This window comes from Manis javanica, chromosome 7 (genome assembly GCF_040802235.1).
Source record: "Manis javanica isolate MJ-LG chromosome 7, MJ_LKY, whole genome shotgun sequence".
In the NCBI taxonomy this organism is placed as follows: domain Eukaryota; kingdom Metazoa; phylum Chordata; class Mammalia; order Pholidota; family Manidae; genus Manis; species Manis javanica.
In genome coordinates, this window is record NC_133162.1 from 125107245 (window position 1) to 125123624 (window position 16380).

The 16380-nt window shown below is 40.2% G+C and overlaps 1 protein-coding gene across 3 annotated transcripts in view; it reads right to left on the reverse strand.

Annotated features, from left to right (window-relative positions):
- ACVR1 (activin A receptor type 1) overlaps positions 1–11929 on the reverse strand; it is an 87664-nt gene extending 75735 nt beyond the window's left edge. Inside the window, exon 1 of one of the 3 annotated variants that reach the window (XM_036996030.2) lies at positions 11709–11929. The gene's annotated coding sequence lies outside the window, so the exon portion shown is untranslated. The remainder of the gene's footprint in view (positions 1–11708) is intronic. The other 2 variants (XM_073241492.1, XM_073241491.1) reach the window with 2 other exon arrangements.
- Between the last annotated feature and the right edge of the window lie 4451 nt (positions 11930–16380).

Genomic DNA, 16380 nt, shown 5'->3' on the forward strand with positions numbered 1-16380 from the left:
ACCAAAAAAAATGGCTTTGCATATATTAATTATTACGGACTTCATTCAAAAAAAAAAAACAGTTCAAGCAGTACATAAGTATAGAATCAAAGTCTCTCTCCAGACTCCGGCTGCTCCTGGAGACACCCCATGTACGAGAGGAACCAGTGTCTTGTGCATCCACCCAGAAATGATCTGGTTTTGGTCCATTTTCAACCACCATTTTCAGCTGTACACAGATCTAGTTCAAAGGCTCATAAAACAATGGTAGGGAAGGAGCACACAGAGGAAGGAATGGGGCTCTAGATAACTAACAGAAAACAAAAAGCCACCCAGGCTCCCTTGTCCTAAGACTTTAAAAACATTTGCCAAAGGAAGAGGAAATTTTCATTAGACCCAAACTTTTCCATTCAAATAGTTAAGTAACACAAAACATTGAAGAACTTACTCCTTTCAGAAAACAGCATCTTTTTTTTTCTAACCTCTAGGAACATTTTGTCAAGAGCACCTTCATATCAATAAATCAAAGCACAAAACAAATCCAAAATACAGCATTCCTAAATAATTATTTGAAAGGAAAAACACATCAACCTTGAAGTTCAAGGGAAATGCTTTACAAAACACATCAGACCTTTCCTTGGTTCGGTTTAAATTGAAGCTCACAATCAATCTGAAATGAAAATCTAGTCATGTAAAAAGCACACTAGAATAAAGACAAAATATCCTCCCTGTAGAAAGGCCACCCAGAAATTTGGTATTTTTACTAATCATTTATTGAAGCTAAGAGTAAAAATCCATTTATCGAGTGGACATCCTTAAAAACAAGCCCATCAGCTAAGCAGCATCCACAAACCTTGAGCTTCAGAACAAACTGCTGAAATCCTGGGGCCAGAGAAATTTGGCGAATTCACAATGGAGTTGCTTTCCCCTCTGCGAAGACTAACTGCATGTTAGAGAAGGAAGCCAGGGCTAGGCTGCCCTGCCTGTGACCAACCATGTCTTTAAATGACAGCTACGGTTTGCGTGGAGCTTTAGATAGGCAATAAAATAAGGACACACTGGGGCATATTTTTCTGATTCTTTTTTAAAAATCAGATTTTTTTTTTTTTAATTACAAAGATACCTCTATTTCCCTTCTAACTTCCCAGCCCTAACACCTTCACTGCTTGGAATTCCTTCAAGACTGTGCTCAGGTTCTCCTGCCTCTTTTCAGCCTTCTCCAATGATTCTATTTCCCAGATTTTTCCATTCCAACTTTTCTGGTTATTTATATTCTATAGATGCCTCAACCTGGCACTTAATTCTCCGTCTTGAACTAGGTTTGTCTCAAAACCAATTTAAAACCAGGCAAGATCACATGTTACAACTTCTGCTATATATCCCTTCTTCAAGGTACCTAGCATATATAGATGGTGCTCCACAATTACGGGATAAAAATCAAGACTTCAAATTGAACATAATTTAATGTTTGTTTTAAAATTCATCAGGCACTCGAATAAGCCAAACTGAAGTCAAAACTATCTTGTACTACCAGGAAGAATAGGTTGGGAGCTAAATTGAAGAGCAAATCTAGATACTTAACTCTTCAAATGGTCTACTTAGGTCCCGTCTCCCCACAAATACCCTTCATGCCCAAAGCAAGCCTAGAAGATCCTGAAAGGTAATAGAAGCAGTGTGCTCCAAACCCTAAGAGTGATTAAAGAAATAAAAACAACCCCATTAAAGGGACATATGCACCAATTAAAATCAGTGCTGTAAAATAAATATTCCAGCAATTTGTCACAAAACCTTCAGAGTGGAGTTTTTCCAAAACCATAGCCAACTCAGTTGTTTGGCCCTGGAGGTTTAATTATTGGCAGCTAATCGTGCCGTGTGAAAATCTGATCCCTGAAAGTCAGAGACCCATTCCTGCAAAGTGGTGGAAGATGAATGTGAGGAAGAGGAAAGGGAGAAATCCAATTCCAACTGCAGGCTTACCACAGTAGTGCATTTTCTTTTATTCAATTCAGAAGAACATGCATAGTTTCTTAAAGGCTATTATGATATGTCAGGACCTAAGTAACAGGCAAGCACGGAAGATACTTCAAATCGAACAAGTTCTTGGCAGTCAACTCAGCAGCTAAGCAACAGACAAAAAAACCAGGGCAAGGTTTCTCAACCTCTTCATTATAGCTGTACCCTGGGCTTCCAGAAACTGTGGCTTCCAAATACTGCAAATCCTTCCCTTTCCAGACACCACCTTTTCTACAGGAGCAGGTGCTAACTACGTGTAGCTGCAATAATCACTTTGCACATAAACAAATATCATTGCGCTATGTACCTAAAACTAACACAATTGAAAAAAAAACAGAAAGAACATTAGCCCATACCTTCCCTGTCTACCCATCCAACCCCATAACCGAAATCAACCACAGTGTCCCTTACAGTAGAAATGCCATTAACTGAAATTATTTTAGCAAAGAACATGAAAAGAGTCAAACTCAGTTTCCCGACCTAATAAATGTGATCTTTCACAAATCATTTAACCTCTGTGAATTTCAGTTTCTTTTCGCATCAAACAGGGTAAATACCTCACACCTTTGAGTTACTGACAATGCCAGATATCATTTAGCAAGTCCTTAGTTCTAGAACTATGATAATCTTACATTTACATTGTTTGATTTCATCCAAATAACACAAAAATTGAGAGGAAGGGATTATTACTCCCATTTGAAAGATGAGAAAAAATGCAGAAAAGTTAAGTAAAACTGCCCAAGATCACACTTTAATAATAAGTGGAAAAACGAAGAATCAGTTCAAGTTTTGCAGACTCTAAAACCTACGTTCTTAATAACCAACAAGTTAAATTGTATTTTAATTGCTTGAAAAAACTGAACCCAGTGTTCATATTAAATATTCTTAGCTTCCTTTCCTGTTTACTACCCTTAGAGTAACAAAAATGCTAAAGCAACATGGCGGGAGAAGCACAAAGCACATCAACCACCACCCCAAATCATCTGCATGGTACTACAGAAGTCCTCTTGTTCTGTCTCTCAAGTAATATTGTTATAACCAAGCATAGAAATGCTGAGTAATTTGAAAAATAATGTCCTCTAGATGGTTGAGTACCTGGGAAAGACAGCTATGATCTCCTAGTAATTCTAGAGAAAGGCGACAGGGGTCTCAGCAGGTTCTCAAGATTCACCATCTCCCCAGTGGAACAAAAATAGGTCCAAGGACCTAGAAAACTGATAAACTTGAGGGACCCCATAAAGCAGAAATAACAGGGAGAGCCACATAAGACTGGGAAAAGATCAATGCAGACGGAATTAGAAGTGGAGAAGAATATGAAGACACCCCCAGATCTCCTTTTCCTGGGGTTTCCAAATTCTCAGTTGATATTAGTCTTTGGGATTTGGGAGTAAGAAATGGAAATTTCCAGGAATTTCTCCAGGATTTCCCCCAAATTACAGTTAGTCTTAAAATACTTCCAAATATTCTTTACTCACCATTATATATCTTTAAATCTTTTTGTTAAATAAAGTTGATAGTACTTACAAACAATTGAAGCCTATAATAAATATTCAAATGCTAGAAAATGCCAGTGAACATGTTTGAGTAATATTCCAGTAGTGGGTCAAATCCAGTCCACAGTCTGTTTTGGTAAATAAATGTTTTATTGGAACACAGCCCTCCTTGTTGATTTTACGTATAGTCTATGGCTGCTTTCACACTAAAACAGCAGAGCTGATAGTTGTGACAGAGTCCATATGCCTTGCAAAGCCTAAAATATTTACTATCTGGCCGTTTAGAGAAAAAGTTTGTTGACCCCTGCAATACCCTGCGTTTGGATCTATGAGGAAGGTTAACGGCACAACACAGAGTCCCATGTTAAAACTGACATTTTTAAGACATTTTGCCTCAGAAATGTATCTCTTGGAATACCATGAACAGAATTTGTATACAACATGCTATGCACATAAACTTGCATTTATTTTATCTTCAAGGAGGACTCACTAGTAGCAGCAGACAGAGCCATAAACACACATTTATAACATAGCAACAGCTACCAGCAATCACAAACGAGCCTCTCCTTTCTGCCCCCATCCTGTGCTGGCTCTGGGAAATGTCAATCTTGTCTTTCAACTTCACAGGTTAACTTTCAATGGATTCCTTGGACCTACCAATGTCTCTATGTTAACCATTTAATTTTCATAGAAGAATTACAACTCTTTCCCATTTACCTGATTTCGTAACAGATTTTGGGGGATTTGGAAAGACATATATTTCCCAAGAAATCCTGGGAAGGAATTCTGCCCTGGAAACACTATTCCCTCCAGGTGTCTATTTACATACTAGGTAGGAATCAAACTCACTAGACATTTAAAGGATGGAAGATAAAGAGTTGTAGAGAGGAAGGAGATGTGAGGAAGAACGAAAGCTCCAGAATGTTTTAAGAAAGAGATTTAAGGTCTAGCTCAAAGCCTAGAGAGAAGACCAGCCAAAAGAGAGATAGGATGAAGGTGAGATTTCCTAATGTTTAAGTCCTATGATGGATTTAAGGCCCAAATAGCAAAGCACCTTTCTCCTCCAGAATTTCAATTACAATCTGGCGGAGCTGAGAGGCATCCATTGTAGACCGCTGCCAGGAGTGAATGTAATTAAGTACCAGGCTATATATTTCTGAAGGTAACCTGCTTATAATTTATCATCGCAAACACCCTCATCTGAAGTGGTTTTGCAGCCCACCAAAATCACATTTACCTGTCCAACCAAAGACTCATTTATTTGAGCCAGAAATACAAAGCTCAAGGTTCCTTAAGGATAAAACCAAAGGGAACAAAGCAGTGGGATATGGTAGCACCAAGAGGGGTCCAGGCTAGAACCGAAGATCCCTGGATTGAATTCACTAAACATGCAATCATGGGGCAACTGCCCATGCTGCAGCCTCCTACAGGCAAAATGGACATCATGACGTCCTTGAAGAGATGTCACATGTGAAATACACAGCTTATGATGGATGTTGATAAATGTTACTAGTATTATAAACTCCATAGCTGAGGAGCAGATATAAGAAGAGGAGACAGTGCTGAAGACTGAATCACAAGGGTTGAATTATTAGATTGAAATATATGAAAATCCCCAAGCCTGACCATTTTGACTCATAAAAATGGCACTTTTTAGATAAATATTATAAAGAGTTCTGCGGGGAAGTCTGAAAGGAGAGAACAGGAGAGACTAATACCCCATCCTCATTCCACCACTGCTGGCGGTTTAGAAGAACTCCAGACACCAGATGGGAAGTCTACAGACCAAAATAGAACACCCCTTCATCAACTCCTCCCTAGACAGGAGGTGTGACTTTCAGCAAGAGGAGATTCCAGGAAAGACAGGAAGACAAAGAAACGCACACCTCATTCCTAGGTAGCCCATGTAACTCACCGGTTCTCTCTCTTCCTCTCCATTCCTGCCCTCTCCTTTCCTTTCCTTATTTCTCTCCCTACACCGTTAACCAGTTTGGGAAGGAAACAGCATTGCCAGTGCACAGCAGGCCTCTCAGAAGGCCCTGGAGAGCAGCTGGGAGCTCAATAAAGAAATCCAATGGGCCTGTCACAGGTCCCTCTCATTTTTCTATCTTCCTTTCATACCAAAGGTGTTAACTTTTTCAAATCCTGTTAGTTGTCATCCAGCTAATGGGTCTGTGGCTGATGGATGGGGTCATGTCAATTCCTGAATGAGATCTGAGTTTCAAGACACCCACAAGCCCACACTTAAGTAGCCCTACTCCAGCTATATGTGAATCTCCAAAGGCTCTAAGTGCACTCTCGAAACAGCATCAGACCTTCCTGGTAATTACATGGCCTTTCTCAGCCCGAGGGGTCCAGCGTTCACGCACAGAAAGCCCATCACAGCACGTCAGCCGTGGCCACAACACATGCATGCACCCTCTGTTGTCTCCCAGTCACGTGGCAGCCTTGACGCTTACCCTCACACATAATACAAGGGAGGCTTTCATCAGCTGATGATCTCAAAGCACTTTTACGAGAGTTTGAAGGGATGCCATCCACCTGGGCCACAACCAGATTTTCTGGTTTTCTAATGGGATGTCTGGCATTTTGTTTCTCCTAAGCTTCACTCTGGGGTTCCTGTGTCTATACACCCTGATTAGCCAGATATCAGCAGAGCTTCAACAGGGAGCTTCTTGAAAGGAGGGACTCTCTCTCTGTATCCTACATCTTGCTGTAATGCCTGCTTTAGCATTACCCCAGACTTACTTAAATATTTGTGGAATGAATGAAGCTTAAAATTACAGAAAGACCAAAAGCATTAACAATTTCAAGATTATAAATTTGGTAAAGAAAACTTTTCTATTACTAAATGGCTAAGTTTCTACCCTAGACTTAAAATTCAAAGCAGTGTAGCAACAGTATGGATGGATCCAGAGGGTATTATACTCAGTGAAATAAGCCAGGCAGAGAAAGACAAGTACCATATGATATCACTTATTTGTGGAATATAAATACAAAGCAAAACAGAATAAACAAAACAGCAGTAGACTCACAGACACTGAGAAGGGCCTGGTGGTTAACATCGGGGAGGAGTTGGGGTGGGCAGCTGGGAAGGTTGAAGGGGATAAAGGGGCACAAAAATCCTCAATCATAATGTAGGTTGGTCATGAGAATAGTAGTAAAGCATGGAGAATATAGTCAATGATTCTGTAACATCTTCCTATGTTAATAGATACTAGCCATATTAGTTGGGGGAAAGATTTAATAATATGCAGGGAGGATTTAATATGGATAAATGTGCTGCATACTTGAAACTAATATAAGATATATATCAATTACATTTCAATTAAAAAAATAAACCAAATAAATTCAAAGCAGTGTAAAATGTAACAAATAAACTTGAGTGGAACAGGTTAACAGAAGGAACCTATAAAGAATTATAGAAAAGTTATGATCTCGTAAAAGCAGTCTTCACTTTAGAATGGTAATAAGTTTTCATAATACATTTATTAACTAAACAACTACTCCAAATTAAAATCAAGCTTTTCAAAACTGTATCTACAGAAAGTTTCCAGAAACACTGAGAGGGCCACTACCTAAGGAGTACCAAAGTAAATGACCACAGAGCTAAAGCTTTGAAAAAGAATTTGTCTAATGCCCTCTTGCAAACGTTTATGTCAGTTAACAGCCTAAATAAAGCTTTCACCAGATTACTCTCCCCAATTAAGGTTCAATGAGAACAAACTGAATCAAAGGCAACTGAAAGTCTTTTTCTAATTGTTTGGTGTAATGTATCAGTTGCCCACAGGCACACAGGTTTTTCCAAGACTAGGTGGGACACGCTTGACCCCTGTGTAAAGAGAACAAGGTTAAAAAAACAAAAACAAAAAAGACCCAGTACAATTTTTAAAAAAATATTAAAAATGAACAGTATTTTGTACAGCCTTGTTTTCTTGCTATTAATTGTGTGTATACTATATATCCATAATTATGCCAGACAAGCTTTGCATTTTATACGAACGAATTGTTAGATCTGTAATGAGCTTTCTGAAAAACTAACTTGCAGGCTTCTTGAAGAGAAAAAAACAACCTCTTATTTATCTTTCAGTTGTATAACTGGGGAAGCATGCCCTCCATATAGTCAACAAGTATTTGTTGACTGAGGAACAGTGAGATTAATTTAAAATAAGATTAAAGTTAAGAATCCAGGGGACTCTGGGTCCATAACTGACTGAGCAGCCTCGAACACTGAAGTTCTTCAGACTCTGCCATATCGTTTCCACCAGATTACTGCAGGAAGTCATCAAGGTGCGGAAGAAAAAACAATGAACAAATGAACTAGATGCACCCTTGCACCACAACTGTGTGATACTAGGAAGTCACTTGTCCTCTCTGGCGTCCATTTTTCCTAACTATAAATTAACAGTGGTGGCCCAAGTTGCTAAGCTTCCCTCTGGCTCAGATTCTTTATTTAGATATTTCTCTTATAATTGCTAGCAGGATTCCTCAAGATTTATGTGAACAAGAAAGGCCACCTCCTCAATGTAGTATGGTGCTCCAATTTACTCCTGTACTGAGATGGCACCCAACCCACTCATTTAAAAAAAAAAAAAGGTAAAAATAACATTTTTCATTTAGTTTAGCAATTTAGTTCTTAACTCACATAGGTTTGCTTTTCATTTGTTTACCAATAATTTGTTTGCCAAATGAAGGATAACTGAGTAAGAAAATGCACAGAAAGAAGTACCCCAATTGGGGCAGGAGGGGAGGTGTCTATAAAGAACAGTCTCTCAACAAGCATGAGCAGGTGTCCGTTCCCAAGACCAAGAATCTAAATTAGCAAAACTAAAGCTGGTATGTCCATCTCACCCCGGACCCCAAACTTGCTAACCGTCCCTATGTTCTATCTCATGCAGCAGAACCATACCTTCATGAAGCTGGATGGCCAAGTTGAACACTGAGGGGTTCACCTTCCAAACCCCAAGGCCACCTTTGTCCCAGCCCTTACAGCTCCCCCAGCAGCACTCCAACTGCTTCCTCTGTGATCGCCTCCAGGTACCCGCCAACAGTGTGGTCAGTGTCCACGGGGCTGCCTCACCTCTGCTCAGCTGTCAATGGCTCTCCTTGGCACATACTGGTGCCTGATTTCCATGACCTGATCCGAGACCTCTCTAACCTCGTCCAGTCATCACCCCTCAGGTATTCTGACACTAACTGTACCTCACGGCTTCCAGAAGATGTCACAGTCTTGTTCACCTCCTGCCTGTGCACCTTGTCCACCTAAAATGTCTTTCACTATCTGTCAAATTCCTGTTTGGGGATCAGTTCAAGAATTACCTTCCCTGAAGCCCCCAAGCCTACACCCTGTCTGAGGTCCTTCACTCTCACTTGTTTCCAAATTTAATTATCACGGCATCTAAGAAGAACATTCCACGTTTTTATGTCACTGTCTATTGAGTCTGTGGATTCCTCAAAGTAATATTTTTTCATCTCTGAAACATCCAGAATAGTCTTATAAATAATAGGTCCTTAATAAATGTTGATGGATGAGTAGGTGAATCCTGGTAACGGATTCAAAGCACAAGAGGAACCCTCCAAGTGAAATATGAGCAATAGAAATTGAGAAATAATTATGCTAATGGAAAAAAAGGAGGCAGACCAGCATCCACCTGTAGTGTTGTCATGGAGTTTAATTCAAAGCAAAAAAACTTAAAATCCTAAATTACAGACACTAAGAACTAAAGTGTTTCTTATTTCATACAGAAAAAAAAAAGTATGTAAACTAAATGTATACACTAAACCATAGCTTTCTGACATACATATGAAAACAAGGAAATATTTCCACCAACACTTTAGAATATCATCTTTTTCTAAAATATATTCAGAAATGTAACTTGAGAACAACACTCAAATACCATTCTGACACTATAATATTACAGGAGACTAAGATGTTGTCAGCAAAATATAAGAATGGAGATGTTGCATTTTTTCCCCCAGAAAAATTATTCCCAAGACAGACACTTGGAGCCAGGCCCCCGTACAGTTCCAGAGGCTAGACTCCCCCTCACTGTCCTGCTTCCCCAAGTACTTCAGTCAAGATGTGGATGAGGGGGAATAGCTATTCTTGCTATTGATTCCTCCCCTCTCCACCACCCGTTGTCCCAGCCCCAGCCTTTTTATAGCACATAGTGGGAAGAAAAAATCAAAGAGATAAAATACTATAAAACACAATTTAATCAGCATAAACAAGGTAACAGAAAGGAGGCAATGGCCGAAGTTGAATGTTAAGGAAAACAGAAGGAAGAGAGAAGGAACAGACTGGCCGGTTACTAGCAGTCACTGCCTGGGATCACTTTACGTTCACTATGAAACTGCTTAACACATGAGTCATTTCAAATCATGACTGTATTGATTCATTTAATGTGTTCAAGCAAACCAGCAAGGAAGATGACCTAGAAGCCTTGAGATGTAGATGATTCTTCAATCAAAATAATGAGGGTGGAAAATACATTTTAGAGAAATCAAAAGCATAAGTATGTACATGTAAAGAAAAATATATTCTTATGTTTTCTTATTACAAATTGGCAGAAGAATGTGAGATTTTTGTCTGTCAAAATTGGGCATGGGTTTTTTTTAAAAAAGGTTGAAAATATACCGTCATGAAGGATTCTGTGAGTCAATGAACACTGTGTCCCCTCTGAGACTGAGTCTAGGAACTCAGCTTCTACCCTCACTCAAGTTCACAGAATGACTGGAAGCCTTGACCTTCACTCAGCTTCTTCATGATCTTAGCCTTAAAATCAGCCTTAACATGCTGATGTTTCTTTTTGGGGTGATCAGAATGTTCTAGCATTAGATAGTGATGACAGTTGCATGACTCTGGATTTACTACAAGCCACTGAATTGTACACCATAGAAGAGCAAAAGCTTTAGTGTATTAACTAACTCAATAAAGCTGTTATTTTAATAGTCAGTCTGAAAGCTCTTATACTGTTTTCTGTACACCTCAGACCTTGAATATATGCTTGCTCTGCCCGTTGGCTACATGAATAAACTCTGTCTCCCAGTTCATTCTGTGGAAAGAGTCGAAGCTTTGGAATCTCCCAGCTTGGTTTGGGAACTGAACCTAGGTCTGTCGCTTCCCAGGCTCAGGAATCTTGGGCATATTACCATCTGAGCCCTATTGCCCAGCTGTAAAACAGCAAATACCACCTACTTAACAGATGAGGAGACTGAGAATCTGCAACTGACCACCAAGCTCAGACTGATGGTAAAAGGCAGAAAATTAAAATGGATAGACTCTAAGAAAGGACATGTCAGGTACCAGGAGAAAATACGAAGGAAGACACAGCAGAGAGGATATAGCAAATGAAGAGTTAAGACCAATGCCAGCCTAGCCCACCTAGATTCAGAGCAAACTCTTCTAGAATCCTCTTTTTTGGTTCCAGTGCTGCTTTGGGGTTCAGGAGATGTGGAGTGGGAGGGTGAGGATAGGTCCACTCCCAGAAGCATGTGCCATGATCAAGACTACACTACCCAAGACACTTAATCTCTAGATTCCTTACTGAAGTAATTTTATGAGTAACAACAAAGCAGAGACATTTTCTATACTTTAAATCTCCTCAAGTGTCATTAAGCATTCAGTCCACTAATAGAACTATAGCCTCTTGACTTGGGTTGCCATTAATTAGAACACATAGTTTTGTACCAGGATTTGTTTTTTATAGATTAATTCTATACAATAAAACATGCCTGAAGTTGATCGTATTAGCAGTCTTTTCATTGCAAGCCTCAAGATTCCACACCTGTGATTTAATTTACCTCAGCACAAGTTGAAACATCAGCTTTTCCATCATTTGTGATATTGTAACTCTTAAGAAGCAACTTTCCCGACAATTACTACAAGCAATCTATATTTACCGTCAAATTCCCAATTGGGTCAGAATATCTCATGTGAAATAATTCTTCATAGTGGTTTTAACAAAACCGTTCTAATTTAAAATGTGGTCTATTTGTCCAAACAACCAAAAGGAAAAAGACCCTTAAAAATACATATGTATGTATTACACACATATATTATTTATATATGTATGTATGTGTGCATATACGTACACATGTATGCACACACGTAAACACACACATATACATATTTAAAAACATGTAAACTTTATGCCACACATTTCTACCCTCGAAAAGCCAACCAAGAAGAGGTCAAAAGACTAGCAAGTTGTCGGCCCTGACCTTCCCCACGAAGGAGCAACACAGCAGTTAACTGCACTCTCTCGCTCCAAGTTCCTCCACAGACCAACCGGTTCGCAACCCAGTCTTCCCCAGCTACATGGCTGCACTTTAAAGTGTCTGGCGATCGCTCTTCGGTAGAGCAGGAGACTGAGCAGAAAATATCACTGAGCCGGCATTCTTTCAATAACACAACAGGACGATGAAAGTACAACATGGGCATGAAGAGGAAAGAAAAACATTAGCAACTGCCTGTTTACCATTCACACTGTCAACAATTCTGAGAAAAATTCCACTGTTTCGGGTCACTAAACCCTTGCCTCTTTTATAAATATTTGTCTCCCTGAGCTTGCTTTTTACTTTCTAAATCCCAGAGGGAAATGATAATGTTCTATACATTTTAGAATGGCTTTTCCTAAAACTGGCAGGAAGGAAAAGGCTAGTTTGTGTTAGTTCTTATTTTGAAAGCATTAAGTATTGGGGAGGGAACTCTTAGATAATAACTTATTTTTTTAACATTTTAGTTATTTCATCTGCAACATTTTTGCTGGGTCTACCAACATCGCTGTGCAGTCAGGTTTATTTTAAGACAACACAGTCTAGCATGAATTCACCCGAGGCTCTTAGAACTTATAACCAAATTTAGACGGTTTTAACACAACTGTGAGGTGTCCCTCCACCATTTTCACTTTGGATACATAAAGAGTGGCATCAGATACATGTCGAGAAGCTATTTTATTTTAAATACAATTTTCTATGAACTTTCCTAGCACACACACACAAATGCTTTTACTTCTACTTCAGAGTTATAATCAACCCCTAATGCCTTTGGCAAAGACAAGATCTACCACGTAAGGTATTAAGGAAAAAGAAAAGGCAAGTAAATATGAATATTCCACAGAAGTAGAGGCATGCAGGGTTAGGAGAAGCTTCCAGTTTCCATATGTGACTGTGTTCTCTCCCTGGAGGGAGATAAGTGGTTCCCAAGGTTACTGTACATTAAGTATCAAGAACGGTAAGGAAGCTAAGGCTCTCACATACACATCTGTCATTTCTCAAATATAGCATGAACAAAAGGATACACACAGACCCCTAATACATATTATATGAATATATATTTTTAACCCATATATACTAAAAATGCAACTACAACCTTTAGTGAAGGCCCTAGTTTTTTAGGAACACTACCAGCATGCCCCACCCTATCCACCCCTAGCTGCCCTCATTCATTATCTTCTTCCTCCCCCACATTATGGTTAAAGCCCAGAACTGAGGCTAGACTGCCAGAGTTACAAGTCAGGCCTCACCACGTATACTACCTTTGTAGCCTAAGGCACATACTTCAATGTGCCTCATTTCCTTCATCTGCAAAATTAAGATTAAAATATTGTACCTGTCTAATAACCTGAGTTATTATAAGGATTAAATGAGTGAATATATGTAAGGTACTCAGAACAGAACCTGATATGCAAGCACCATTAAAGGGTGAGCCATGACAGTTACTGGTGTGGTTATCATTAGAACCATAATTGACTTCAGTGGCACTCATTTCCTTCCTTTTCATTATGCTTCCTACCTTTTAACAACTCAAACATACAGTTACTTTGGCCTGTCTGGATTCCCTTCTGTTCTCTGGAAGGCTAACAAGAGCAGGCAAAGAAGAGTGTGGTGCTGAAGCATGTCAAAACTTCCACAATGAATAATGAATTACTTGTAAAGCTCACAATGGACCACGATCTAGCTCTGCCCCACAGCAGGGCCAAAAACCAAAGGTAAAAGCCAGGATCCCTCAACCAGTAGTTGATTGATAGACTACAGGGAAACCGTCATATTGGTAACAAGTGTGAAGATTCCATCCCCCAAGGGTTAGCGAGGGAGGAGAACACTAAAATCGAGCCTCCACCGACCTACTGGCCACCCCCTTTAATGTCGCATGCAGTACTACTCTGTATCAGTAAGGCTGTACACACCAACATCATCAAGGACACTGTGGGGCCAATTATACCATAAAATCTAAAAATGAAAACCAGTGTCACATCTGGAACTCACCTTTAAACATAACATTACCAGTGGTGGCCTGACATTTAGAAAAAGACAGGCTGGCCCAGCAGTGTAAGCACGACATGCTAAAGGCCATTCACTACCTAGTATTAATCACTGAGGAATCGTGTGTCCTCAGAACAGTCTCTCCAGTTGGCCATCTAAATAAAAACTATTCCAAGAAAGGCCACATACTTTTTTTAAAAATGCCTAACATGAAGGCTTTACGTAAAAGAATGTAGTTTGCCCACGGTCGTTACTTTGCTGTCTTCAGTCATGAGAGAAGAAACCGTACGCTACGTCCACTGGCCACTTGGCGTGGCCTGGAAGCTACAACTTGAATTCTGGAGACTACTCATGATCCACATGCAGTTTCCCAAAAGCAAACAGGGGCTGCACCTAAAATGATGACTCATTGCTCTTCCCTACATATTTTACCTAATGTCTCCACTTTGTGCTCAAAGCCCTGGATTTCAGGAGGGTCACCCAAACAAGCCTCACTCCCAGCCAAGCCGTCACTGGGTACTGTGCTCAGGATTCACTTCTCCCCAGGGTGCTTGAACACCCATCCTTGTGCTCCCCACTCCTGGCTTTGTCCACCCAGAAATAACTGCCTCCTCTGACAGCAGAACTTTGTCCTCTTCCGATCCGAGTTCCCCGCCCCAAGCATGGTGCCTGACACAGGGTGTACACTTAAGAGAGCGTGTTGAGAAATGAATGACTGGCTCCCCTGTCCAACAGAGCCTTCCAGGATCTAAAAGCAGTGTATACCCCTCCCCTGCCGGCACCAGCATTCTGAGTCTAGATAAAGAATGCCTGGCCTCCTCTTCTTGACGTTCACTGCAATTCTGTGCACTAAATACCAGGCAGTCCATCCCTGTTTCATTACAGCTGCACCTAAGAACAGGAGGGACAGACTCTGCAGTTGGGAAGACGTGAATCCCTCAAGCTTCCTGTTTCTTCCACCTGTAAATGAGGCTACAGATAACAACTTCCTGACATGTGCACAGTCTGTGGCACAAAGTAAACTCTCAAATATCTGCTCCCTCTCCCTCTTAGACCAGGAATTAAAAAGTCAAAGTAACAGATTTTAAAATCCCAGATTTTAAACGAAGCAAGGTCATCAGATCACCTCTCTTTTGAATTTTTGGAGCTACTTTTCTACAGCGCTCATAAATCACCTCTTGCCTTCCCTTCTCCGGAGGCTTAGGTAGGGGCTTACAGGCTGTGAGATACTAAGTTCCCAAAGTGAGGTGTCAGTGTCGATATACAGCCTTGCCTTGACCACTGTCTGAGCACAGGGCTTTTCTCAGAGAATGGACTCAGACAGAACACAGAATAATGCAACTAAAAGCAAAACTCTGCCATTCTCCAAAATGAGATATACTTTAAAAAAAATTTTTTTTGGGGGGGCTACTAATTTTAAGCATGGAAATTCAAAGCTATCTGGGGGCAAGAAGGGGATGGGGAGGAGACTCCAACATTGTATCTGTGACCAGTGACTATTCTCCTGGTCCTTAAATGAACTATCTTAACTTTAAGGATCTATAACCCTTGCATACATTTTAAATAACAATTTCTATTGTCACACATTCACACTAACCTAGACAACGCGGTTTAGAAACTACCAGCCAACTTCATTCTGTGAGTAACCATTAAGTTTTAATCAGATGTGGTTCAATTTCTGGAAGAGCGAGCATTAAGAAGGACTCATCAAGGAAAATGGGTGCAAGTGGCAGAAGGAGGCGGAGGAGCAAGAGAACAAAAGAACCGCCCCCAAGCCAGTCTTGCAACACAGACTCTTGTCCGAATACTTCTGCCCCTCTTTGCAGCTGTTGTCTCCTGCAGTTGGCACAGAGCGCTGCCAGTCTGGGACCAGTTTCCAGTGAGGACAGCATTGTTTTATTGGCTACTAGGCAGTGCACACACCATTAATGGAGTTTTTATCTCTCCATTTTCCTGTCAGTACAGAACCAGCCAGTCTGACTCTGTTATTATCATTAAGAAAGCTTTTTTTTTTTTTAACTCTCCCCACACACACTCTTTAATCCAAACAACATCTGGGAATTTCAGCCTCTATCATATAAAAGGGAAACAGATTTAGTGGGAAAGATGGGGAGGGGGAATACCATTCTAGCCACCCGGGAACAACCAAATTCCAACACCCAAACTTATCTTGAGCCACCCGTTATCTCTGGGACACTGTTCCCTTCAAAATGGCAAGGTACTTCCCACCTCACTGTTTTAACCTCCTCTGGACCTCTGTTAATAAAGAAACATCATTTGACATGCAGCTTTTAAAAAAGGAATAGAAAATTTTATGACTGCTTTCCGGGATGGGAAGTTCAGTTGTGAAATGAAAGTCAAGAATAATATTTAGAAGATGACTTTCAGAAGAATGCATTTTTTTTTCAAAAGGGGGGAAAAAGACCTTCCATGAGACATTACTAGTGAGTATATCTCTGGTGTACAAACTAATCGGAAAAAACTGGCGCCATCCAACCCAGAAACTATGTCCTCCTGTAATAGACAGCTGTCTCCTCTGTAGTTTAAGTGTGCTTTTTGCTTAGATCATGCTCTGTGAGTCATGGAATCGATACAGGAAAATGCAGAGCCAGCCACACAACAGATTCAC